Genomic DNA, 27,756 nt, shown 5'->3' on the forward strand with positions numbered 1-27,756 from the left:
GCAGGCTGACTATCATGAACAAATGGAATATCTTGAGCAAATTTGACTCTCAGGGTCAGGGTGGCTCCAATAATGGAGCCTACTCTTGATTGAGTGGGACTCACCGACAGGGCGCAGGAATGGCCGAGAGGAGCTACCCCGCGTCTCAGGTAAGGGGCGGTGGCCGGGAGGAGCAATCCCAAGCCCGAGGCCAGGGGCGGCGGCCGGGAGGACCGACCCCACATCCAAGGAGCCGTGGCTGCCTGGGCGCAGGAGGCCTAGAGGAGCTATCCCACGTTGAAGGTCAGGAAGGGCGGCGGTGAGGAGATACCCCTCGTCCAAGGTAAGGAACGGCGGCTGGGCTTTGCTGGAGCAGCCGTGAAGAGATAACCCACGCCCAAGGTAAGAGAAGCCCAAGTAAGACGGTAGGTGGTGCAAGAGGGCATCAGAGGGCAGACACACTGAAACTGTACTCACAGAAAACTAGTCAATCTAATCACACTAGGACAACAGCCTTGTCTAACTCAATGAAACTAAGCCATGCCCATAGGACAACCCAAGACGGGTGGGTCATGGTGGAGAGGTCTGACAGAATGTGGTCCACTGGAGAAGGGAATGGCAAACCACTTCAGTATTCTTGCCTTGACAACCCCATGAGCAGTATGAAAAGGCAAAAGGAGAGGATACTGAAAGAGGAACTCCCCAGGTCAGTAGGTGCCCAATATGCTACTGGAGATCAGTGGAGAAATAACTCCAGAAAGAATGAAGGAATGGAGCCAAAGCAAAAACAATACCCAGCTGTGGATGTGACTGGTGATAGAAGCAAGGTCCGACGCTGTAAAGAGCAATATTGCATAGGAACCTGGAATGTCAGGTCCATGAATCAAGGCAAATTGGACGTAGTCCAACAAGAGATGGCAAGAGTGAATGTCGACATTCTCGGAATCAGCGAACTCAAATGGACTGGAATGGGTGAATTTAACTCAGGTGACCATTATATCTGCTACTGTGGGCAGGAATCCCTCAGAAGAAATGGAGTAGCCGTCATGGTCAACAAAAGAGTCTGAAATGCAGTACTTGGATGCAATCTCAAAAACGACAGAATGATCTCTGTTCGTTTCCAAGGCAAACCATTCAACATCACAGTAATCCAAGTCTATGGCCCAACCAGTAAGGCTGAAGAAGCTGAACGGTTCTACGAAGACCTACCAGGCCTTTTAGAACTAACACCCAAAAAAGATGTCCTTTTAATTATAGGGGACTGAATGCAAAAGTAGGAAATCAAGAAACACCTGGAGTAACAGGCAAATTTGGCCTTGGAATACGGAATGAAGCAGGGCAAAGACTAATAGAGTTTTGCCAAGAAAATGCACTGGTCATAACAAATACCCTCTTCCAATAACACAAGAGAAGACTCTACACATGGACATCAACAGATGGTCCACACCAAAATCAGACTGATTATATTCTTTGCAGCCAAAGATGGAGAAGCTCTACACAGTCAGCAAAAACAAGACCAGGAGCTGACGGTGGCTCAGATCATGAACTCCTTATTGCCAAAATCAGACTTTAATTGAAGAAAGTAGGGAAAACCTCTAGGCCATTCAGGTATGACCTAAATCAAATCCCTTATGATTATACAGTGGAAGTGAGAAACAGATTTAAGGGCCTAGATCTGATAGATAAGAGTGCCTGATGAACTATGGAATGAGGTTCGTGACATTGTACAGGAGACAGGGATCAAACCATCCCCATGGAAAAGAAATGCAAAAAAGCAAAATGGCTGTCTGGGGAGGCCTTACAAATAGCTGTGAAAAGAAGAGAAGGGAAAAGCAAAGGAGAAGAGGAAAGATATAAGCATCTGAATGCAGAGTTCCAAAGAATAGCAAGAAGAGATAAGAAAGCCTTCCTCAGCGATCAATGCAAAGAAATAGAGGGAAACAACAGAATGGGAAAGAGTAGAGATCTCTTCAAGAAAACAAGAGATACCAAGGGAACATTTCATGCAAAGATGGGCTCGAGAAAGGACAGAAATGGTATGGGCCTAACAGAAGCAGAAGATATTCAGGAGAGGTGGCAAGTATACACGGAAGAACTGTACAAAAAAGATCTTCACGAGCCAGATAATCACGATGGTGTGATCACTGACCTAGAGCCAGACATCCTGGAATGTGAAGTCAAGTGGGCCTTAGAAAGCATCACTATGAACAAAGCTAGTGGAGATGATGGAATTCCAGGGGAGCTATTTCAAATCCTGAAAGATGATGCTGTGAAAGTGCTGGGCTCAATATGCCAGCAGATTTGGAAAACTCAGCAGTGGCCACAGGACTGGAAAAGGTCAGTTTTCATTCCAATCCCAAAGAAAGACAATGCCAAAGAATGCTCAAACTACCACACAAGTGCACTCATCTCACATGCTAGTAAAGTCATGCTCAACACTCTCCAAGCCAGGCTTCAGCAATACGTAAACCGTGAACTTCCAGATGTTCAAGCTGGTTTTAGAAAAGGCAGAGGAACCAGAGATCAAATTGCCAACATCCGCTGGATCATGGAAAAAGCAAGAGAGTTCCAGAAAAACATCTATTTCTGCTTTATTGACTATGCCAAAGCCTTTAGCTGTGTGGATCACAATAAACTGTGGAAAATTCTGAAAGAGATGGGAATAGCAGACCACCTGACCTGCCTCTGGAGAAATCTGTATGCAGGTCAGGAAGCAACAGTTCGAACTGGACATGGAACAACAGACTGGTTCCAAAGATGAAAAGGAGTACGTCAAGGCTGTATATTGCCACCCTGCTTATTTACCTTCTATGCAGAGTACATCATGAGAAACGCTGGACTGGAAGAACACAAGCTGGAATCAAGATTGCCAGGAGAAATATCAATAACCTCAGATATGTAGATGACACCACCCTTATGGCAGACAGTGAAGAGGAACTAAAAAGCCTCTTGATGAAAGAGAAAGTGGAGAGTGGAAAAAGTTGGCTTAAAGCTCAACATTCAGAAAACGAAGATCATGGCGTCCGGTCCCATCGCTTCATGGGAAATAGATGGGGAAACAGTGGAACAGTGTCAGACTTTATCTTTTTGGGCTCCAAAATCACTACAGATGGTGACTGAAGCCATGAAACTAAAAGACGCTTGCTCCTTGACAGGAAAGCTATGACCAACCTAGATAGCAGATTCAAAAGCAGAGACACTACTTTGCCAACAGAGGTTCGTCTAGTCAAGGCTATAGTTTTTCCTGTGGTCATGTATGGATGTGAGAGTTGGACTGTGAAGAAGGCTGAGTGCCGAAGACTTGATGCTTTTGAACTGTGGTGTTGGAGAAGCCTCTTGAGAGTCCCTTGGACTGCAAGGAGATCCAACCAGTCCATTCTGAAGGAGATCAGCCCTGGGATTTCTTTGGAAGGAATGATGCTAAAGCTGAAACTCCAGTACTTTGGCCACCTCATGCGAAGAGTTGACTCATTGGAAAAGACTCTGAGGCTGGGAGGGATTGGGGGCAGGAGGAGAAGGGGACGACAGAGGATGAGATGGCTGGATGGCGTCACTGACTCGATGGACGTGAGTCTGGGTGAACTCCGGGAGTTGGTGATGGACAGGGAGGCCTGGCGTGCTGCGATTCATGGGGTTGCAAAGAGCTGGACACGACTGAGCGATGGATCTGATCTGATCTGATCTGAAAGTCATTTAGCAAACGAAATCAGATGACATGGATATGTCACTGGGCTATACTTAATAGAAGTTCTTGATTGAAGTTCTTACTGATGATTCTACTATTACTTCTAACGATATTGTTTTCTATACTGCCTGCTTCAAGAAGTGTTGTTCCTTACATTATCAAGTGTGTGACTGAGCCACTGATATAATGATGGTGTGCAGCTCCATATGAAATCCATAAGTATAATGGTGTGACTCTGTATATAAGAAGCAACAAGACAGAATATTTTCCTGGACCAAGAGACTAGTAAGACAGGTGTGGTCCAGAGACTTTTGTTACTCACAGGGCCTAGTCCAGTAATAACACACTGAGTGGCCTATCAGTGAGATCTTTGACAGACCTGCGAATGAACCCTCCCAGCACCATGGAACAAGATGGTAATGAAATGCTCTGCGAACCATGGTCAAACTCATGGCCATAAAAGGGCCCTGCTCTGGCAACTGGCACTTGCTATCTGCCTCTACAAAGATTAACTCATGGACACTACAGCTGCTGACCTTCAACGTCCCCTGAAAGGAGTTCAGGGTGAAAATCAGAAATTAGGCACTCGCTCTGTGTTCTGGAAAAATGGACAAAACAGGCCTTTGGATAGTTAGAGATTTTCAGGTAAAGATTTTCTTGAGCCCAAATTCTTGCATCTTCTCATACCTAGAAAAGCACCTAAGTTGTTAATGGGGACAACTATTTTGGCTTTTACAGTAATACCACAGTAAGAAGCCAAGGCCTACCTGGACAAACTTTGACAACTGGCTACCTCAAGCACCTGTCTACGCTGGGTTATAGACTCATTCACCTGAAAAGAAATTATAAGATTTATTTTGTCTGTTAAATTTCAGGTTTTCATTCTTTCAGCTACTTCTAACTGGGTTTTTTATACCTACATTCAAAATGTATATGAATATGCCAGATGGCTCCATTCTTATAAATAGGGCAGCCCAAGTGTTGACTCTACCCAGACCAGGATCAAAGTTACTATCAAATGTAAGCTGATTCTTGCAGGTTATTCTTGGACTGCTGATTACAGTAATTCATCTACTGATATTTGGTCTCTGCCTTTTAATCTACTTATCTAGTTTGTTCTTTCTAAAGGATACAGTGGCTTCCCAGACAAAGTAACAGTGATGCAGAGATTCTGGCCACTCTTCAAAATGGACTCCCCTGATGTTCCACCATGGTTACAGATACAATCTTGGTTTACAAGCTCTCCTTTGTGAAAAACTATCTTGACTACAATCATTGTAATCATTCTGTTTTTTGCTGTTTGCTCCTTACATATATAACTGTGTATTTACTACTTGGGGCCCTTGGATCAGAAACCCTAAGTAAAAGGGTAAGGAGAATATGTTGCTTCAACCGCTTAGGGTCAGTGCCCCTCACCTGCAGGAAGCAGTTACTGACAGATTTCTCTGCCCCTTTCCCCTCAGCAACAATATTCTCCTAAAATAAAAAGGGGGAACTGAGAGAGTTAACTTAGGCAGGTTGATAAGGAGTCAAAGCCTAAGGCCCCTTTAAGGAGGAGATAAACATTCTTTCTTTTTCACATTCTTTGCTATAGATATGTAGGCCTCGTAGGCCGCAGTATCTCTTATTCAAGGACATGTCTTTTTTTTTTTTTTTTTAAGCTTTGGATATATGTTATGGGAGAAGGTCTGGGTAAAAACTTCCACAGCTGTAGCTCTGGGTTAACCTGTTCCTTCTGGCTAATCTCGTGCTGATGTCATCCCAGGAGGTATGTTACAGGAAAGGGTCTGGAAAAATTCTCGAAGTCTTGAGGTATCTTTTATCTAGTCTCAGCAGCTAGTTGAGAAGTGTATAACGCCTTGCTTAAAGTAGTGAGGTGGGTTCTCTCCTGCTCCCTTCTGACGTCTATGTCTGAAGCTTTTTCTGTCACTTTCACTTTAGATAAAATCTACACAATGCTCCAAGTGACTGAGACTGTCTTTGGTCCCGAGTTAAATCTTCTCCTTCGGAGACCATGAATCTGGCGGCACTGTTCACCATTCACCATTAGCTGTCACAACTCTAGAGTCAGTATTCATGTTTCTCTCATGCCAAGCACCACTCAACCTGAAGCATTATATAGACCTTCTTATCAACTTTCTATAGCCATCTAACAGAGAATATTTAAAATGTGATTTAAGGTTATCCTGTCCTATTCAAAGTGTGTAAACATTCTACTCACATGATTTGAATAGGGCAGAATCTTTGCGACCCCATGGACACGAGTTTGCAAGTCTCTGCTATTCATGGAATTTTTCAGGCATGAATACTGGAGTGGGTTGTCGTTTCCTCCTCGAGGAAGTCTTCCCAACCCATGCCTCATGCGTCTCCTGCATTGGCAGGTGGATTGTTTACCACTGGGAATGTTTGGGAAGCCCCAAACATTCTACTTAGGCAAGGTCAAATGACCTGAGAGACTTACCGTTTTCAAAGTTTTTTCCCTTGCATTGTACTTTCCTTGTCATTGAAAGGTCCACACTCTCTCTACACCGTATACTTTGTTTAGCATATAACACTTGTCGGTATTTAATATTATTAATTTCCTCAAAAATCAAAATCCATCTCATTCATTCCTCATTTCTTTCAGTGTTTAAGTTTGTTACATGCTTAGCTGGTGTCTAAAATAGAGACAAAAGCAAAGACTGGGAAAACATTGCCACTTTTATCACAGAAAATGTTTTGACAGCCGCAAATGATGGGATAACCTAAGAAAATAATTACAGAAATTAAGGTGCATAGAGCACAGAGCTGGAACCAAGACGTAATTATCCAAAAAAAGGAGTGATCAGTAATTATGTCAAATGGGGAAGAGGAAATGATGTTCTTAAGATTCATGGGGAAAATTCATACACAAAGTCCTCTGTTCCACCAGTATCCTACGAAGGGAGCCCCAGAGAAATCATCCCTGGAGGGAAAGATACACAGAGTGGAATTCCTGGTACAGAGTGCACTGATCCTGTGATGGGGAGTGGGAGGGGTAGGGGAAAGCCTCGTGGGTGTGGCTTTGCGTGGCGTCCAAGATGACGTCACAAACATCAGCCGTATCCAACGACACCGTGGGCTGAGCTAGTGCCAGTGGCGGCTGCGTCTGGTGAGGAAGCTTGCCCTCTGCACCCCTGAGGTAAAAGCCATGGGAGCAGTCAACAGTCAGATGCCCTCGAACAGAGTGGGGCATGCCCCAGAGGAGCCAGGTGCCCCTGAGGGGGAGGAGGAGGCCGAGGAGGTAGCAGTGGCAGTGATAGAGGAAGGGGAGGAGAGCGAAGAGGCCAGACCCACCACTAGCCAAGGGCGCCACAAGCGGAAGACAGGCCCAGAAGGGCAGCTCACAAAAGCGCCTCACAGGAAGCGAGCAAAAGACCGTTTAGAGTCCGTTTATAAGACACTTTTTCTGAGAGGAGAAGGGAGTGACGTGCAGATCCGTGCCTTGGGGAAGGAGTGGAACTTGCACAAGGTCTACTTGTGCCGGTCAGGATACTTTGCTAGCATGTTCAGTGGTGCGTGGCGTGAGACAACCATGGATACTGTAGAGTTGCAGATGCCTGACGAGAACATTGATCGTGAGGCACTGCACGAGGCTTTAGGTTCCCTGTACCGAAACTCTGTGCTCATCCCACCCGGTCGAGTGGTCCCCATGCTGGCCACAGCCAGCATGCTGCAGCTGGACAAGCTGATTCAGCAGTGCGGAGAGATAATGAAGGAGACGGTCAGTGATCAGACCGTGTGCAGCTACTACTGCTCTGCTGAGAGCTACGGACTGCAGAACATCAGGGCCATGTGTCTTCAGTGGCTGCTGGACAACCTGATGACCCAGCATAGTGAGGAGTTATTGAGAGAAGTTAGCCTGGATCTCATGAAAGAGGTCATTGCCTCTTCAGAGCTCTTCGTGATGGAGGTAGAGATGGATGTGTACACGACGCTGAAAAAGTGGATGTTCCTGCAGCTGCAGCCGACATGGAGAGGCCCCCGCAGAGACCTACTGCCTGACGCCGACTCGTGGTTTGCCAGGTCCAGGCAGGAGTCAGAGGGCACCCCTTTCCTGGAGACCGAGCAGGGCAGAGCCTTCGTGCCAGCGTTCCAGCAGCTGCGGCTTGCCTACATGATCTGCGACCTGCCGTCAGCACGCATCATCGACCAGGATGCACTGATCCCTGCCACGTGGCTGACCCCAGTGTACAAAGAGCAGTGGCTTGCCCTCCTCCGGGCTGAGCAGACCAGAGACCTCGGGCCCGTGGATGTCTTCGAGTCCGACCTCCAGAGGACCAGCATGCGGTGCGGGGGCCAGCTCCTCAGGGATAAGCAGTGCACCTGGCGGTGGGCAGGCTTCAACGTCGGCTGGGACTTGGTGGTGTGCTATGCCAACCGGCGCATCATTTTCAAGCGCAGCGTGCTGAACAAGTCTTGCGGTCTCGGGGTCAGCTTACTCTGGCAGAGAAAGGTCGCGTTCCGCTTGCGCCTGGCCTCCTTGGACAGGGCTGGAAGAGCCATTTTCCGGAAGGAGACAGAACTCCAGGTGCTTTCCCTGGGAAAGGATGAAGAGCTAGAGGTGGTGAATCTGGAGAACGAAGATGTGGTTTTCCCCATATATGTGACCTGTAATTTCCTGTACCTCCCCAGAGAGGGGCGTTTCCCTGAGTGAGGACTCCTGAAAACAAAATCTCAGAGAGGTGAGCAGCTCTTTTCCTGGGGTCAGGGACGACCAGCTTTGTCCAGATGCCAGCTCCTTCTGCGGGACCAACCGGACTTGCCCACCTCTGGTGGCCCACCTCTGTCAGAGTCTTTGTTGAACTGTAGCTCATAATACTTGAGATCGTTTACCTGAGCCTATGAAGAGGAGAAATGTTAAAGCCCTGCTCCCCCAACACCTTTAGACCTCATTTGTGCTGTTAAAGTGGCAACCTGTCCTCCTGGTTTACCATCCATCAATGCCCCCTCCCATCATTTCTGCAAAGTCAAAGACCAGTTGACTTTAGAGAGAACCTGTGAACCTACCTACTCTACTACTGCTGGTGAAACTCTTTTAAAATATGCATTTCCTTTAGCTTGATTAAAGGAATGTTAAAGAAACCGTTTGGTTTCTCTTTCAGTTCGCGTGTTTAGAGCCACTCTGCCCCACTCATTACCACCACTACCGCTAGCTTCCTTTGGATTGCTTCCCTTTCCCCATTCCCTGCCACTGAGTGTGTAGTACTTGGTTCCCATGATCTCTCACTCTGTGAACGCACCCAGGCTACACTGATGATCTTCTCTTTATTGGTTGTTCCTCAACATTCTTAGGTTAGTTGACTTCATATCGTATCTTGATGTTACTTTGGCTTTATTTTGACTTTCCTAGCATTTTAACCCTAGAAAGACGCCTCCAATCTTATACAACCCTATATTGGGGGTGGAGTGGAAGGCGGCAGATTGATGCTATGAGGACATCTCGGTACTAGACAGACTTTTTCTGTGGCATACAGCCACGAATTATTTATGCACCAGAATGCACTCTCTAAGCACGCTGATGGCCTTTGCCCTTCAGAAACATTTGACGTTGGAATTGTACGTGGAAAGACTCTTTCCCGCTTAAAAACAGGTCTGGTAACCTCTGGAAAGAAACGCTTTTGAATTATAATGGGAATTATTTGGCATCTGGAAGTGGGATCACGAGAAGTCCACACTAGTAATCAAAAGGGTAAGATAAAAAGTGTTTTTGTCACAAAAGGAGAAGCACACTAGTCACGATTTGAATTTGTTAGTTTCTGATTACTGTTAACTTACAAATTGTCACCATCCCATTCCCTCCATTGAGTCATTTTGAGGTCAAAGAATGGAAAACTCTATTTAAGAATCCATATAAATAATAAATACATGCTTGGAAAGAGTGTGATAAATTAATACAAGATGAACAAATAAAAAAAACTAGTATACTCTATTGGTGTTTGGCAGATTCATGTTGATGTATGGCAAAACCAATACAATATTGTAAAGTAATTAGCCTCCAATTAAAATAAATAAATGTACATTTAAATTAAAAAAAAAAAAAAACAGTCACCAGATTTAAGGCTTTACTTAGTTGAAATCAGAATTTTCCTTACTGGTGGTTTATGTTTCTCTTCCCAATTAGATTTTATCCATTGTCCATCAGTGAACAAATTACTTTTGACTTTATCCATTCATTCATTCCTTTTCCTCTTTAAGGAGATTTGAAAGGCTTCCTTATCCCAAACCCACATACTAGGATTAGAGTAATATTTACGTGACAGTTACTTATATGAAATGGTTCAACCAGGAAGCTGCTGTTGCATCCTTCGATGTTTGCCCTTAATTTTGCAGCCCCCTACCCTTTCTTGTGTTCCCTTATATTCCATATACCTAACCAACTACAAACAATAGACTTCATTTTATTTGTGTTTAAAAATAACTGGGGAGAAGAGTAAGTCATGATTCAGTTGAAACGTAAAAATTATTGTTATTTTTTTTTTCGGTAAGAATTTCACTTTCTTTATGTAAACTCTCTAAGCAATTTGAAATCACTTGTTCTTGAGCTGAATGCCAAGATGCCATTTCATCTAAACAGAGGTATCCTCAGTTGGGAAATTCAGAGACTACTTAGCTACAAGTGTACCTTGACTGAAAGATCTGCTTTTGTTTTCCTACCCAACGAGCTTTAAATCCTTAAATTGCTTGTTGCCGCTTACAATAGAAAGATGTTCAATAATGTACAAACAGTGACAGCTGAAATACACTCATTTAAACATTTAAACTCTCACAAACCCTGACTGTTGCCATTTGCCAGTTTGGGCAATTTATCCAATACCTGTCTCTATTTTTTCTCTCTCTTTTTTTTTCTTTTCTTTTTGACTGCTCAGGATGAGGAAGAAACCTTTTCCCATGTTGATACTCATTTTGTTAGCCTCTTCGTAAAGGCATGGGGAGATGGGGAGGCAGGGCGACGAACAGTCATGGTAATGCTACAGGAAAACATCAAGCTAAATAACAGCAAAGTAAACGCCACACTAAAGGAGATGGTACCCCTATGGGATACCACGTGGTCCTTGACAATGATGAGGATTTATCCCTGTCTCTGTTTTTCCCTCTCTGTATGTCTGCCACTCTCTCTGTCATCCCCTATCTCTGTCTCCATGATGTCTGTCTGCATCCCTGTCTAATTTCTATCTACCTCTGTCTTTGTCTTCCTCAGTCTCTGTCTCAGACTGCCTATCTTCGTCACTCTCTGTCTCTGTCTTACTGTCCGTTATCTTTCTGTTTCTCTGTTTCTGACAATCTGTTTGTGTCTGGGTCTCTATGTTTCTGTCTCTGTCTCTGTATTTCTCCAGTGCTTCTGTATCCGTCTGTATCTGCATCTCTCTGTGTCTCTTTCTCCATCCGTCTGTCTTTGTCTTTCCCTTTCTGTCCCGATCTGTCTCTGTCTTTCTCCCCACCCCCAACCTTGTTTCTCTCTGACTCTCTCTCTCCCCATCACTATCTCTATGTCTGTTGGCTCTCTTTCAGTGTGCGTCTGTCTTTCTCTGTCTCTCAGTCTGTCTGTCTCTGTCTTTCTATCTGTGTCAATCAGCCTCTGCCTGTCTCCCTGTCTCTGTCTGCAACCATCATTCTTTGCCTTAGTTTGAATGGGTGTCTGTTTGTCCCTGTCTGTGCCTGGCTTCCTCTGCCTCCCTGTCTCTGTCTCCATCTATTTCTACCTGTCTCTGTCTGCCCCTTTCTGTGTATGCCTTTCTAGCTGTCTCTTTTGCGGGAGGAGGTACAATTTCTGAGTCTGTCCATCTGTTGGGCTTTCTCAGCCTGCCTGACCAGCTATCTCTGTTTTTCTGTCAGGCTGTCCTGTCTCTGGCTGTTTCTACATCTGGTTCTGTTGCATCTTTTGATAGTCCATCTCTGCTTCTGCCTGTCTTAAGGAGACAGGAATGAAATGTTATTACAATTCGGTAGACAAACCCTCTTCTGTCATCTTCCCTTCCAGTGGTGTCCTAGAGATAGATGCTGGAAGAAGATAAAGCTTAGCATTCGTGTGCAAAGACACAAGAGACTTAAATAAACAATGACTTATGAAGGAGAAAGCAGTGCCCCAGGGATGGAAGTGGGATGGACACAGACAGCAGACCAGTGTAAATTATGCTACTGTGGAAAGGGTCTATATATAAACAGCACAAAGATGACACTGAAATTTCGATGAAAGATAAATCATGTGCTGGAAAAAGAAAACCAACTTTTTAAGAGGAAAATAAAAAGAAGAGGGAGTGTCCAGCCACAAGGTCTACAGGAAGGTACTTGCCAAGTCTCAGCCACAGAATTTGGACATGAAACTGCCTGGTGAGAGTTAAAATAGCAAAATTCACCTATTTTATATAAGCACATCACATCAGTTTAGTCATGCGATTAAACTTAAACTTTTGAATTGGGCTCAGCAAACACACACACGCACACACACACACACAGACACACACACACACATGGAAATAAGTGGATTGAAGCAGAATCCAAGGTTTTTATGTCATCACCTGTTCAGCTAGTAACATGACTTCTAAGACATTCATACACACACACACACACACACACATTTATATTTTATGAGCCCTCATGAGGTTCCACCCTTTCCTCGTCCACTCAGCTACCTGGGCCTTGATGCCCTTCCCTTTATTCAAGATAAATCTCTTGAAAGGGGTGTGTCATCTGCCCCCTGTTCTAAGGTTTACTTGCTTGACTCCAGGCACCATCTATATGTCATAGACTCTCAAATTCATAGCCCATGCACAGACCTCTTCTTTGAATCCAGACCTATAGCCAGCAGTCTGCCCCACCACTTGGAAATCTCAAAGGTGGTGTGATCTACAAAGGAACAAAATAGAACGTATAGTCCAGGCAACCAATTTTAATCTAAATGTAGATTCCTTCCTCATTTGAGTAAATAAATAGAAAGACACTGATGCTGGTAAGGAGAAAATAACCAGGATGTTAGCTGAAACTTATACTTCTTCAAGTGCTTGTGTTTCAGAAGTAAAATTTGTCTATTCATGACATTCTAAAGAAAGGTGGCAATTTTTTTTTCTAGTAGTAAGAGAATTGAAATTTACCTCATTTATTTAGACAATAGCCAATTGATATATGAACAGTCTTCGGGAATGATTTGTTCTAACAGTGCAGATGAAAGTTTGGTTTAGTCTGTGAACACGTTTTCCATGTCAGTTGCTATGATTAGATTCTGAGATCAGACACCAAAGGATAAATTTCACTCCACATTGTAGCAAACTTCAACTATCAAACTTGGTTTAAAGACCAGCAGGGTAATAAGATGCAGTGGAAGGAACAAAAACTATCTGGGCAGATTCAAGGTAAGATTTGAATACCCAAAAGATCCTTAATTCTCTGAGCAGTATTCATCACATAAACACACTGCATTACATTGGTGATGTCTGTCAATTATTTTAAAAAATAAAAATAAAAATAGTACATGGTGATGGCAAAAATAGGAATTTACAAGCAGCTGATGGTTTTGATTAGCGTGTTTGCTGTACATGGGATTTTATGAAGAGTGGTGACTCTAAGTGAATTAAAATCATCCAAGCGGTCACGAAGAGCATGTTTTGGGTGAAGGCAAGTGGCTGAGTATGGTCCACCACAGGTGAGGAGACTTGCTGTAGAGGTATATTCTTAAAGATGGTAGCCCCTAGTCGTATGTGATTATTTAAATGGATTAAAATTAAATAAAATGGAAAATTCAGTCTCTCAGTCTCACTCGCAGCATTTGAAGTGCTCAATGGCTACATGTAAACCCGTGGCTACTATACTGTGCGCAGCGCAGATATGGAACATCTCTATCAGCGCAGAGGATTCTGTGAGATAGTGCTGTTCTATAATCAGTCATTCCAAGTAAAATTTACATTTCTTTCTGCTTCTGAATACATAGGTCGCCTGGATAACCTATGTGGGGGTGGGTGATGTTTGTGGGGATGGGGAGGAGTTAGAAAATCGGACATACAGAATGGTCACATTTGGATTTACAGGGTCTCATCAGGGTCTTATTTGTCTCACTGTGCTTACCGAGATGTTATGGAGGCTGGGGACAGGGCTTGAGGAAGGTTGGTAGCCACCCAAAGGAACCGTTTGTTCTGGAACCCTGTGCTTTGGAATGTGAAGAATTTGGGTCTAATCTTCTGTGGCCCATACAGCATCTGACCTGGTGGTCAGGCCATCATCTCAAACTCATTGTCCAAAACTCAACCTTTGCTTTCTTTCTCCCATTCCACGATCATGAATATCTATTTTCAATGTATTTGATGGTTGGTCTTTTACTGTTCATATTGTTAGTATCTCCACCAGTATACTAGCCCTCTTCTCAGTCGCTAGGCCTTGAAATCGCTGGTTGAAAGGATACAGAATAAATGTCTTTGTAAACTGAAACTTACATTAGAAATAATAGCATGTGGGGTTATTGTAAATACATTTAGATACAAATACGTAAATACATAAATCAAATACATTTGAGTCTTCTGCTTTGCTTTGCCATCAGGCTTAACGTGATATGATATTTCGATGCCTCCCAGCTTAAGACCAGCAGGAACACATTTGTAGTTGAACAATCTGAGTTTATTATTCTTTGCAGTGAAGGAGAACATACACAGTGAAGGAACTGTGGGCCACACAAGTACGTGGGTGATAGAAAAGGGATGTTAAGAGATTTGGGCTTGGGACTTCCCTGCTGGTCCGGTGGATGAGCCTTTGCCTTCCAAAGTAGGTGGTGTGGGTTCGCTCCCTGGTTGGGGAAACTAAGGTCCCACATGTCTTGTGGCCAAAAACCAAAACATAAAAGAAAACAAACAAGCTAACAAACAAACAAACAAAAAAAAAAACAGAAGCAATATGGTAACAAATTGAATAAAGACTAAATAAAGGGACCACCTCAAAAAAAAAAAATTAAAGAAGAAAAGAGGTGGGCTTGTTTTAGGTGATTTGGGTGAATTTTTAAAGAAGCAGAGCTCTGATCTGGATTGGATACTGTCAGGAAGACAGGGAATTCCTATGACAGTATCTTAATAAACCTTTTGTATAGAGAGAATAGATTAGAGTGAGGTTAAAGCTACAATTGCTGAAAACAAACAAAGAAACAAAGCAAAGGGGAAAACAAAACCCCCAAACTAGCAGTCACTCATACTAGCTAGGAGAGGGATATACGGTGATTTGTACAGTGATTTTGCTTTTGTCTGTGCTAAGGAACAAAAAAATCATGAAGTGGCCTTTGTTTTGTCTCACTTTATCATGATCTCAGAGTGACAAGATCTCATGATCTCACCTGAAGTTGGCATTCCCTGAGATTTTTTTCAATGTCTAATGGGAGAATAACATGTCCTAGCCTGGATGTCAAGAGATATTTTTTAGTACCCCCTTCTGGCCACAAGCCATTAACCCATGTTATCTAGATTATCAACATTGCTCTGAGTTTGATGATCAGGAATTTGTTTAGAGAATGTAGTCTGTAGTAGGACATGGATTGGTCTCTCCTGCTCCTTTTGCAGTAGAATGCATCATTGAATACTCTGGTGTGACACGGGCTGTGCAATAGCATTTAAGACTCCAGACAGGATGCATTGGCCAACTGCAAAACAAGTAATCAAACGAAACACAATGATTATTAGTCCTTGCAACAGGACTTGAAGTCAAGGGCTTGGATTATAAAAACCAGGCAATGAATCCAGCTGGGTTCACCTTTGAGCACCACATGACTTTTGTTAGAATCAAAGACAAGTTTTGGACCACCCTTGCTAGTTATGATTTTCCCTAATGTGAGAATAGCAAGTCACAAAGCCTATATGAATAGGGAGTCAGTTATTCTTCGTGTGTGTGTGTGTGTGTGTGTGTGAGAGAGAGAGAGAGAGAAAGAGAGAGAGAGAGAGAGTCGCTCAGTCATGTCTGACTCTTTGCAACCCCATGGACTATAGCCCAGGAGGCTCCTCTGTCCATGGTATTCTTCAGGCAAGAATACTGGAGTGGGTTGCCATTCCCTTCTCCAGGGGATCTTCCCGACCCAGGGACCGAACCCGGGTCTCCTGCATTGCAGGCAGATTCTTTACCATCTGAGCCACCAGAGAAGCCCTTCCTGGTGAGTTTTTAAAAGAAATTGGTTTGACTGTTACTGGATAATCCCCTCTCTCTAACCCCTCCCCCCTCCCCCACCCGTTTCTGGGAAACAAGATCTGCTGGAATGTTTAGTTTAACATATCACAGAGTCTCAACAATTATCCTGAACACACAAGATAAGTTAGCGTATGCCATATGGGTGTTATATAAGATGTTACATAACAAATAGTACCTCATTGTGGCACGGCCTCTATCAGGAGAATAAGCATCATTTGTTACAACTAGAGACAGCCGATTTTGTGTTCCTCAAGGTAAGTGATGTATTTAGCAGAACTTCCCTCGTGTGGCTCAGCTGGTAAAGAATCCACGTGCGGTGGAGGAGACCTGGGTTCGATCCCTGGGTTGGGAAGATCCCCTGGAGAAGGGAAAGGCTACCCAGTCCAGTATTGTGGCCTGGAGAATTCCACGGACTGTATAGTCCATGGGGTCGCAAACAGTCGAACACGACGGAGTGACTTTCACTTTCAACCAGTTTCACAAAGCAGGCTGACTATCATGAACAAATGGAATATCTTGAGCAAATTTGACTCTCAGGGTCAGGGTGGCTCCAATAATGGAGCCTACTCTTGATTGAGTGGGACTCACCGACAGGGCGCAGGAATGGCCGAGAGGAGCTACCCCGCGTCTCAGGTAAGGGGCGGTGGCCGGGAGGAGCAATCCCAAGCCCGAGGCCAGGGGCGGCGGCCGGGAGGACCGACCCCACATCCAAGGAGCCGTGGCTGCCTGGGCGCAGGAGGCCTAGAGGAGCTATCCCACGTTGAAGGTCAGGAAGGGCGGCGGTGAGGAGATACCCCTCGTCCAAGGTAAAGAACGGCGGCTGGGCTTTGCTGGAGCAGCCGTGAAGAGATAACCCACGCCCAAGGTAAGAGAAGCCCAAGTAAGACGGTAGGTGGTGCAAGAGGGCATCAGAGGGCAGACACACTGAAACTGTACTCACAGAAAACTAGTCAATCTAATCACACTAGGACAACAGCCTTGTCTAACTCAATGAAACTAAGCCATGCCCATAGGACAACCCAAGACGGGTGGGTCATGGTGGAGAGGTCTGACAGAATGTGGTCCACTGGAGAAGGGAATGGCAAACCACTTCAGTATTCTTGCCTTGACAACCCCATGAGCAGTATGAAAAGGCAAAAGGAGAGGATACTGAAAGAGGAACTCCCCAGGTCAGTAGGTGCCCAATATGCTACTGGAGATCAGTGGAGAAATAACTCCAGAAAGAATGAAGGAATGGAGCCAAAGCAAAAACAATACCCAGCTGTGGATGTGACTGGTGATAGAAGCAAGGTCCGACGCTGTAAAGAGCAATATTGCATAGGAACCTGGAATGTCAGGTCCATGAATCAAGGCAAATTGGACGTAGTCCAACAAGAGATGGCAAGAGTGAATGTCGACATTCTCGGAATCAGCGAACTCAAATGGACTGGAATGGGTGAATTTAACTCAGGTGACCATTATATCTGCTACTGTGGGCAGGAATCCCTCAGAAGAAATGGAGTAGCCGTCATGGTCAACAAAAGAGTCTGAAATGCAGTACTTGGATGCAATCTCAAAAACGACAGAATGATCTCTGTTCGTTTCCAAGGCAAACCATTCAACATCACAGTAATCCAAGTCTATGGCCCAACCAGTAAGGCTGAAGAAGCTGAACGGTTCTACGAAGACCTACCAGGCCTTTTAGAACTAACACCCAAAAAAGATGTCCTTTTAATTATAGGGGACTGAATGCAAAAGTAGGAAATCAAGAAACACCTGGAGTAACAGGCAAATTTGGCCTTGGAATACGGAATGAAGCAGGGCAAAGACTAATAGAGTTTTGCCAAGAAAATGCACTGGTCATAACAAATACCCTCTTCCAATAACACAAGAGAAGACTCTACACATGGACATCAACAGATGGTCCACACCAAAATCAGACTGATTATATTCTTTGCAGCCAAAGATGGAGAAGCTCTACACAGTCAGCAAAAACAAGACCAGGAGCTGACGGTGGCTCAGATCATGAACTCCTTATTGCCAAAATCAGACTTTAATTGAAGAAAGTAGGGAAAACCTCTAGGCCATTCAGGTATGACCTAAATCAAATCCCTTATGATTATACAGTGGAAGTGAGAAACAGATTTAAGGGCCTAGATCTGATAGATAAGAGTGCCTGATGAACTATGGAATGAGGTTCGTGACATTGTACAGGAGACAGGGATCAAACCATCCCCATGGAAAAGAAATGCAAAAAAGCAAAATGGCTGTCTGGGGAGGCCTTACAAATAGCTGTGAAAAGAAGAGAAGGGAAAAGCAAAGGAGAAGAGGAAAGATATAAGCATCTGAATGCAGAGTTCCAAAGAATAGCAAGAAGAGATAAGAAAGCCTTCCTCAGCGATCAATGCAAAGAAATAGAGGGAAACAACAGAATGGGAAAGAGTAGAGATCTCTTCAAGAAAACAAGAGATACCAAGGGAACATTTCATGCAAAGATGGGCTCGAGAAAGGACAGAAATGGTATGGGCCTAACAGAAGCAGAAGATATTCAGGAGAGGTGGCAAGTATACACGGAAGAACTGTACAAAAAAGATCTTCACGAGCCAGATAATCACGATGGTGTGATCACTGACCTAGAGCCAGACATCCTGGAATGTGAAGTCAAGTGGGCCTTAGAAAGCATCACTATGAACAAAGCTAGTGGAGATGATGGAATTCCAGGGGAGCTATTTCAAATCCTGAAAGATGATGCTGTGAAAGTGCTGGGCTCAATATGCCAGCAGATTTGGAAAACTCAGCAGTGGCCACAGGACTGGAAAAGGTCAGTTTTCATTCCAATCCCAAAGAAAGACAATGCCAAAGAATGCTCAAACTACCACACAAGTGCACTCATCTCACGTGCTAGTAAAGTCATGCTCAACACTCTCCAAGCCAGGCTTCAGCAATACGTAAACCGTGAACTTCCAGATGTTCAAGCTGGTTTTAGAAAAGGCAGAGGAACCAGAGATCAAATTGCCAACATCCGCTGGATCATGGAAAAAGCAAGAGAGTTCCAGAAAAACATCTATTTCTGCTTTATTGACTATGCCAAAGCCTTTAGCTGTGTGGATCACAATAAACTGTGGAAAATTCTGAAAGAGATGGGAATAGCAGACCACCTGACCTGCCTCTGGAGAAATCTGTATGCAGGTCAGGAAGCAACAGTTCGAACTGGACATGGAACAACAGACTGGTTCCAAAGATGAAAAGGAGTACGTCAAGGCTGTATATTGCCACCCTGCTTATTTACCTTCTATGCAGAGTACATCATGAGAAACGCTGGACTGGAAGAACACAAGCTGGAATCAAGATTGCCAGGAGAAATATCAATAACCTCAGATATGTAGATGACACCACCCTTATGGCAGACAGTGAAGAGGAACTAAAAAGCCTCTTGATGAAAGAGAAAGTGGAGAGTGGAAAAAGTTGGCTTAAAGCTCAACATTCAGAAAACGAAGATCATGGCGTCCGGTCCCATCGCTTCATGGGAAATAGATGGGGAAACAGTGGAACAGTGTCAGACTTTATCTTTTTGGGCTCCAAAATCACTACAGATGGTGACTGAAGCCATGAAACTAAAAGACGCTTGCTCCTTGACAGGAAAGCTATGACCAACCTAGATAGCAGATTCAAAAGCAGAGACACTACTTTGCCAACAGAGGTTCGTCTAGTCAAGGCTATAGTTTTTCCTGTGGTCATGTATGGATGTGAGAGTTGGACTGTGAAGAAGGCTGAGTGCCGAAGACTTGATGCTTTTGAACTGTGGTGTTGGAGAAGCCTCTTGAGAGTCCCTTGGACTGCAAGGAGATCCAACCAGTCCATTCTGAAGGAGATCAGCCCTGGGATTTCTTTGGAAGGAATGATGCTAAAGCTGAAACTCCAGTACTTTGGCCACCTCATGCGAAGAGTTGACTCATTGGAAAAGACTCTGAGGCTGGGAGGGATTGGGGGCAGGAGGAGAAGGGGACGACAGAGGATGAGATGGCTGGATGGCGTCACTGACTCGATGGACGTGAGTCTGGGTGAACTCCGGGAGTTGGTGATGGACAGGGAGGCCTGGCGTGCTGCGATTCATGGGGTTGCAAAGAGCTGGACACGACTGAGCGATGGATCTGATCTGATCTGATCTGAAAGTCATTTAGCAAACGAAATCAGATGACATGGATATGTCACTGGGCTATACTTAATAGAAGTTCTTGATTGAAGTTCTTACTGATGATTCTACTATTACTTCTAACGATATTGTTTTCTATACTGCCTGCTTCAAGAAGTGTTGTTCCTTACATTATCAAGTGTGTGACTGAGCCACTGATATAATGATGGTGTGCAGCTCCATATGAAATCCATAAGTATAATGGTGTGACTCTGTATATAAGAAGCAACAAGACAGAATATTTTCCTGGACCAAGAGACTAGTAAGACAGGTGTGGTCCAGAGACTTTTGTTACTCACAGGGCCTAGTCCAGTAATAACACACTGAGTGGCCTATCAGTGAGATCTTTGACAGACCTGCGAATGAACCCTCCCAGCACCATGGAACAAGATGGTAATGAAATGCTCTGCGAACCATGGTCAAACTCATGGCCATAAAAGGGCCCTGCTCTGGCAACTGGCACTTGCTATCTGCCTCTACAAAGATTAACTCATGGACACTACAGCTGCTGACCTTCAACGTCCCCTGAAAGGAGTTCAGGGTGAAAATCAGAAATTAGGCACTCGCTCTGTGTTCTGGAAAAATGGACAAAACAGGCCTTTGGATAGTTAGAGATTTTCAGGTAAAGATTTTCTTGAGCCCAAATTCTTGCATCTTCTCATACCTAGAAAAGCACCTAAGTTGTTAATGGGGACAACTATTTTGGCTTTTACAGTAATACCACAGTAAGAAGCCAAGGCCTACCTGGACAAACTTTGACAACTGGCTACCTCAAGCACCTGTCTACGCTGGGTTATAGACTCATTCACCTGAAAAGAAATTATAAGATTTATTTTGTCTGTTAAATTTCAGGTTTTCATTCTTTCAGCTACTTCTAACTGGGTTTTTTATACCTACATTCAAAATGTATATGAATATGCCAGATGGCTCCATTCTTATAAATAGGGCAGCCCAAGTGTTGACTCTACCCAGACCAGGATCAAAGTTACTATCAAATGTAAGCTGATTCTTGCAGGTTATTCTTGGACTGCTGATTACAGTAATTCATCTACTGATATTTGGTCTCTGCCTTTTAATCTACTTATCTAGTTTGTTCTTTCTAAAGGATACAGTGGCTTCCCAGACAAAGTAACAGTGATGCAGAGATTCTGGCCACTCTTCAAAATGGACTCCCCTGATGTTCCACCATGGTTACAGATACAATCTTGGTTTACAAGCTCTCCTTTGTGAAAAACTATCTTGACTACAATCATTGTAATCATTCTGTTTTTTGCTGTTTGCTCCTTACATATATAACTGTGTATTTACTACTTGGGGCCCTTGGATCAGAAACCCTAAGTAAAAGGGTAAGGAGAATATGTTGCTTCAACCGCTTAGGGTCAGTGCCCCTCACCTGCAGGAAGCAGTTACTGACAGATTTCTCTGCCCCTTTCCCCTCAGCAACAATATTCTCCTAAAATAAAAAGGGGGAACTGAGAGAGTTAACTTAGGCAGGTTGATAAGGAGTCAAAGCCTAAGGCCCCTTTAAGGAGGAGATAAACATTCTTTCTTTTTCACATTCTTTGCTATAGATATGTAGGCCTCGTAGGCCGCAGTATCTCTTATTCAAGGACATGTCTTTTTTTTTTTTTTTTTAAGCTTTGGATATATGTTATGGGAGAAGGTCTGGGTAAAAACTTCCACAGCTGTAGCTCTGGGTTAACCTGTTCCTTCTGGCTAATCTCGTGCTGATGTCATCCCAGGAGGTATGTTACAGGAAAGGGTCTGGAAAAATTCTCGAAGTCTTGAGGTATCTTTTATCTAGTCTCAGCAGCTAGTTGAGAAGTGTATAACGCCTTGCTTAAAGTAGTGAGGTGGGTTCTCTCCTGCTCCCTTCTGACGTCTATGTCTGAAGCTTTTTCTGTCACTTTCACTTTAGATAAAATCTACACAATGCTCCAAGTGACTGAGACTGTCTTTGGTCCCGAGTTAAATCTTCTCCTTCGGAGACCATGAATCTGGCGGCACTGTTCACCATTCACCATTAGCTGTCACAACTCTAGAGTCAGTATTCATGTTTCTCTCATGCCAAGCACCACTCAACCTGAAGCATTATATAGACCTTCTTATCAACTTTCTATAGCCATCTAACAGAGAATATTTAAAATGTGATTTAAGGTTATCCTGTCCTATTCAAAGTGTGTAAACATTCTACTCACATGATTTGAATAGGGCAGAATCTTTGCGACCCCATGGACACGAGTTTGCAAGTCTCTGCTATTCATGGAATTTTTCAGGCATGAATACTGGAGTGGGTTGTCGTTTCCTCCTCGAGGAAGTCTTCCCAACCCATGCCTCATGCGTCTCCTGCATTGGCAGGTGGATTGTTTACCACTGGGAATGTTTGGGAAGCCCCAAACATTCTACTTAGGCAAGGTCAAATGACCTGAGAGACTTACCGTTTTCAAAGTTTTTTCCCTTGCATTGTACTTTCCTTGTCATTGAAAGGTCCACACTCTCTCTACACCGTATACTTTGTTTAGCATATAACACTTGTCGGTATTTAATATTATTAATTTCCTCAAAAATCAAAATCCATCTCATTCATTCCTCATTTCTTTCAGTGTTTAAGTTTGTTACATGCTTAGCTGGTGTCTAAAATAGAGACAAAAGCAAAGACTGGGCAAACATTGCCACTTTTATCACAGAAAATGTTTTGACAGCCGCAAATGATGGGATAACCTAAGAAAATAATTACAGAAATTAAGGTGCATAGAGCACAGAGCTGGAACCAAGACGTAATTATCCAAAAAAAGGAGTGATCAGTAATTATGTCAAATGGGGAAGAGGAAATGATGTTCTTAAGATTCATGGGGAAAATTCATACACAAAGTCCTCTGTTCCACCAGTATCCTACGAAGGGAGCCCCAGAGAAATCATCCCTGGAGGGAAAGATACACAGAGTGGAATTCCTGGTACAGAGTGCACTGATCCTGTGATGGGGAGTGGGAGGGGTAGGGGAAAGCCTCGTGGGTGTGGCTTTGCGTGGCGTCCAAGATGACGTCACAAACATCAGCCGTATCCAACGACACCGTGGGCTGAGCTAGTGCCAGTGGCGGCTGCGTCTGGTGAGGAAGCTTGCCCTCTGCACCCCTGAGGTAAAAGCCATGGGAGCAGTCAACAGTCAGATGCCCTCGAACAGAGTGGGGCATGCCCCAGAGGAGCCAGGTGCCCCTGAGGGGGAGGAGGAGGCCGAGGAGGTAGCAGTGGCAGTGATAGAGGAAGGGGAGGAGAGCGAAGAGGCCAGACCCACCACTAGCCAAGGGCGCCACAAGCGGAAGACAGGCCCAGAAGGGCAGCTCACAAAAGCGCCTCACAGGAAGCGAGCAAAAGACCGTTTAGAGTCCGTTTATAAGACACTTTTTCTGAGAGGAGAAGGGAGTGACGTGCAGATCCGTGCCTTGGGGAAGGAGTGGAACTTGCACAAGGTCTACTTGTGCCGGTCAGGATACTTTGCTAGCATGTTCAGTGGTGCGTGGCGTGAGACAACCATGGATACTGTAGAGTTGCAGATGCCTGACGAGAACATTGATCGTGAGGCACTGCACGAGGCTTTAGGTTCCCTGTACCGAAACTCTGTGCTCATCCCACCCGGTCGAGTGGTCCCCATGCTGGCCACAGCCAGCATGCTGCAGCTGGACAAGCTGATTCAGCAGTGCGGAGAGATAATGAAGGAGACGGTCAGTGATCAGACCGTGTGCAGCTACTACTGCTCTGCTGAGAGCTACGGACTGCAGAACATCAGGGCCATGTGTCTTCAGTGGCTGCTGGACAACCTGATGACCCAGCATAGTGAGGAGTTATTGAGAGAAGTTAGCCTGGATCTCATGAAAGAGGTCATTGCCTCTTCAGAGCTCTTCGTGATGGAGGTAGAGATGGATGTGTACACGACGCTGAAAAAGTGGATGTTCCTGCAGCTGCAGCCGACATGGAGAGGCCCCCGCAGAGACCTACTGCCTGACGCCGACTCGTGGTTTGCCAGGTCCAGGCAGGAGTCAGAGGGCACCCCTTTCCTGGAGACCGAGCAGGGCAGAGCCTTCGTGCCAGCGTTCCAGCAGCTGCGGCTTGCCTACATGATCTGCGACCTGCCGTCAGCACGCATCATCGACCAGGATGCACTGATCCCTGCCACGTGGCTGACCCCAGTGTACAAAGAGCAGTGGCTTGCCCTCCTCCGGGCTGAGCAGACCAGAGACCTCGGGCCCGTGGATGTCTTCGAGTCCGACCTCCAGAGGACCAGCATGCGGTGCGGGGGCCAGCTCCTCAGGGATAAGCAGTGCACCTGGCGGTGGGCAGGCTTCAACGTCGGCTGGGACTTGGTGGTGTGCTATGCCAACCGGCGCATCATTTTCAAGCGCAGCGTGCTGAACAAGTCTTGCGGTCTCGGGGTCAGCTTACTCTGGCAGAGAAAGGTCGCGTTCCGCTTGCGCCTGGCCTCCTTGGACAGGGCTGGAAGAGCCATTTTCCGGAAGGAGACAGAACTCCAGGTGCTTTCCCTGGGAAAGGATGAAGAGCTAGAGGTGGTGAATCTGGAGAACGAAGATGTGGTTTTCCCCATATATGTGACCTGTAATTTCCTGTACCTCCCCAGAGAGGGGCGTTTCCCTGAGTGAGGACTCCTGAAAACAAAATCTCAGAGAGGTGAGCAGCTCTTTTCCTGGGGTCAGGGACGACCAGCTTTGTCCAGATGCCAGCTCCTTCTGCGGGACCAACCGGACTTGCCCACCTCTGGTGGCCCACCTCTGTCAGAGTCTTTGTTGAACTGTAGCTCATAATACTTGAGATCGTTTACCTGAGCCTATGAAGAGGAGAAATGTTAAAGCCCTGCTCCCCCAACACCTTTAGACCTCATTTGTGCTGTTAAAGTGGCAACCTGTCCTCCTGGTTTACCATCCATCAATGCCCCCTCCCATCATTTCTGCAAAGTCAAAGACCAGTTGACTTTAGAGAGAACCTGTGAACCTACCTACTCTACTACTGCTGGTGAAACTCTTTTAAAATATGCATTTCCTTTAGCTTGATTAAAGGAATGTTAAAGAAACCGTTTGGTTTCTCTTTCAGTTCGCGTGTTTAGAGCCACTCTGCCCCACTCATTACCACCACTACCGCTAGCTTCCTTTGGATTGCTTCCCTTTCCCCATTCCCTGCCACTGAGTGTGTAGTACTTGGTTCCCATGATCTCTCACTCTGTGAACGCACCCAGGCTACACTGATGATCTTCTCTTTATTGGTTGTTCCTCAACATTCTTAGGTTAGTTGACTTCATATCGTATCTTGATGTTACTTTGGCTTTATTTTGACTTTCCTAGCATTTTAACCCTAGAAAGACGCCTCCAATCTTATACAACCCTATATTGGGGGTGGAGTGGAAGGCGGCAGATTGATGCTATGAGGACATCTCGGTACTAGACAGACTTTTTCTGTGGCATACAGCCACGAATTATTTATGCACCAGAATGCACTCTCTAAGCACGCTGATGGCCTTTGCCCTTCAGAAACATTTGACGTTGGAATTGTACGTGGAAAGACTCTTTCCCGCTTAAAAACAGGTCTGGTAACCTCTGGAAAGAAACGCTTTTGAATTATAATGGGAATTATTTGGCATCTGGAAGTGGGATCACGAGAAGTCCACACTAGTAATCAAAAGGGTAAGATAAAAAGTGTTTTTGTCACAAAAGGAGAAGCACACTAGTCACGATTTGAATTTGTTAGTTTCTGATTACTGTTAACTTACAAATTGTCACCATCCCATTCCCTCCATTGAGTCATTTTGAGGTCAAAGAATGGAAAACTCTATTTAAGAATCCATATAAATAATAAATACATGCTTGGAAAGAGTGTGATAAATTAATACAAGATGAACAAATAAAAAAAACTAGTATACTCTATTGGTGTTTGGCAGATTCATGTTGATGTATGGCAAAACCAATACAATATTGTAAAGTAATTAGCCTCCAATTAAAATAAATAAATGTACATTTAAATTAAAAAAAAAAAAAAAACAGTCACCAGATTTAAGGCTTTACTTAGTTGAAATCAGAATTTTCCTTACTGGTGGTTTATGTTTCTCTTCCCAATTAGATTTTATCCATTGTCCATCAGTGAACAAATTACTTTTGACTTTATCCATTCATTCATTCCTTTTCCTCTTTAAGGAGATTTGAAAGGCTTCCTTATCCCAAACCCACATACTAGGATTAGAGTAATATTTACGTGACAGTTACTTATATGAAATGGTTCAACCAGGAAGCTGCTGTTGCATCCTTCGATGTTTGCCCTTAATTTTGCAGCCCCCTACCCTTTCTTGTGTTCCCTTATATTCCATATACCTAACCAACTACAAACAATAGACTTCATTTTATTTGTGTTTAAAAATAACTGGGGAGAAGAGTAAGTCATGATTCAGTTGAAACGTAAAAATTATTGTTATTTTTTTTTTCGGTAAGAATTTCACTTTCTTTATGTAAACTCTCTAAGCAATTTGAAATCACTTGTTCTTGAGCTGAATGCCAAGATGCCATTTCATCTAAACAGAGGTATCCTCAGTTGGGAAATTCAGAGACTACTTAGCTACAAGTGTACCTTGACTGAAAGATCTGCTTTTGTTTTCCTACCCAACGAGCTTTAAATCCTTAAATTGCTTGTTGCCGCTCACAATAGAAAGATGTTCAATAATGTACAAACAGTGACAGCTGAAATACACTCATTTAAACATTTAAACTCTCACAAACCCTGACTGTTGCCATTTGCCAGTTTGGGCAATTTATCCAATACCTGTCTCTATTTTTTCTCTCTTTTTTTTTTTCTTTTCTTTTTGACTGCTCAGGATGAGGAAGAAATCTTTTCCCATGTTGATACTCATTTTGTTAGCCTCTTCGTAAAGGCAAGGGGAGATGGGGAGGCAGGGCGACGAACAGTCATGGTAATGCTACAGGAAACCATCAAGCTAAATAACAGCAAAGTAAACGCCACACTAAAGGAGATGTACCCCTATGGGATACCACGTGGTCCTTGACAATGATGAGGATTTATCCCTGTCTCTGTTTTTCCCTCTCTGTATGTCTGCCACTCTCTCTGTCATCCCCTATCTCTGTCTCCATGATGTCTGTCTGCATCCCTGTCTAATTTCTATCTACCTCTGTCTTTGTCTTCCTCAGTCTCTGTCTCAGACTGCCTATCTTCGTCACTCTCTGTCTCTGTCTTACTGTCCGTATCTTTCTGTTTCTCTCTGTTTCTGACAATCTGTTTGTGTCTGGGTCTCTATGTTTCTGTCTCTGTCTCTGTATTTCTCCAGTGCTTCTGTATCCGTCTGTATCTGCATCTCTCTGTGTCTCTTTCTCCATCCGTCTGTCTTTGTCTTTCCCTTTCTGTCCCGATCTGTCTCTGTCTTTCTCCCCACCCCCAACCTTGTTTCTCTCTGACTCTCTCTCTCCCCATCACTATCTCTATGTCTGTTGGCTCTCTTTCAGTGTGCGTCTGTCTTTCTCTGTCTCTCAGTCTGTCTGTCTCTGTCTTTCTATCTGTGTCAATCAGCCTCTGCCTGTCTCCCTGTCTCTGTCTGCAACCATCATTCTTTGCCTTAGTTTGAATGGGTGTCTGTTTGTCCCTGTCTGTGCCTGGCTTCCTCTGCCTCCCTGTCTCTGTCTCCATCTATTTCTACCTGTCTCTGTCTGCCCCTTTCTGTGTATGCCTTTCTAGCTGTCTCTTTTGCGGG

The 27,756-nt window shown here is 44.4% G+C and overlaps 2 pseudogenes; both read left to right on the forward strand.

The window, feature by feature from the left end:
* The first annotated feature begins 6,690 nt into the window (after positions 1 to 6,690).
* Positions 6,691 to 10,124, forward strand: LOC139180956 (germ cell-less protein-like 1 pseudogene; annotated as a pseudogene).
* A 12,882-nt stretch (positions 10,125 to 23,006) lies between these two features.
* LOC139180985 (germ cell-less protein-like 1 pseudogene) lies at positions 23,007 to 26,441 on the forward strand (annotated as a pseudogene).
* The last annotated feature ends 1,315 nt before the right edge of the window (positions 26,442 to 27,756 follow it).

The sequence above is a fragment of the Bos indicus genome, chromosome X, assembly GCF_029378745.1.
Source record: "Bos indicus isolate NIAB-ARS_2022 breed Sahiwal x Tharparkar chromosome X, NIAB-ARS_B.indTharparkar_mat_pri_1.0, whole genome shotgun sequence".
NCBI classification, from domain to species: domain Eukaryota; kingdom Metazoa; phylum Chordata; class Mammalia; order Artiodactyla; family Bovidae; genus Bos; species Bos indicus.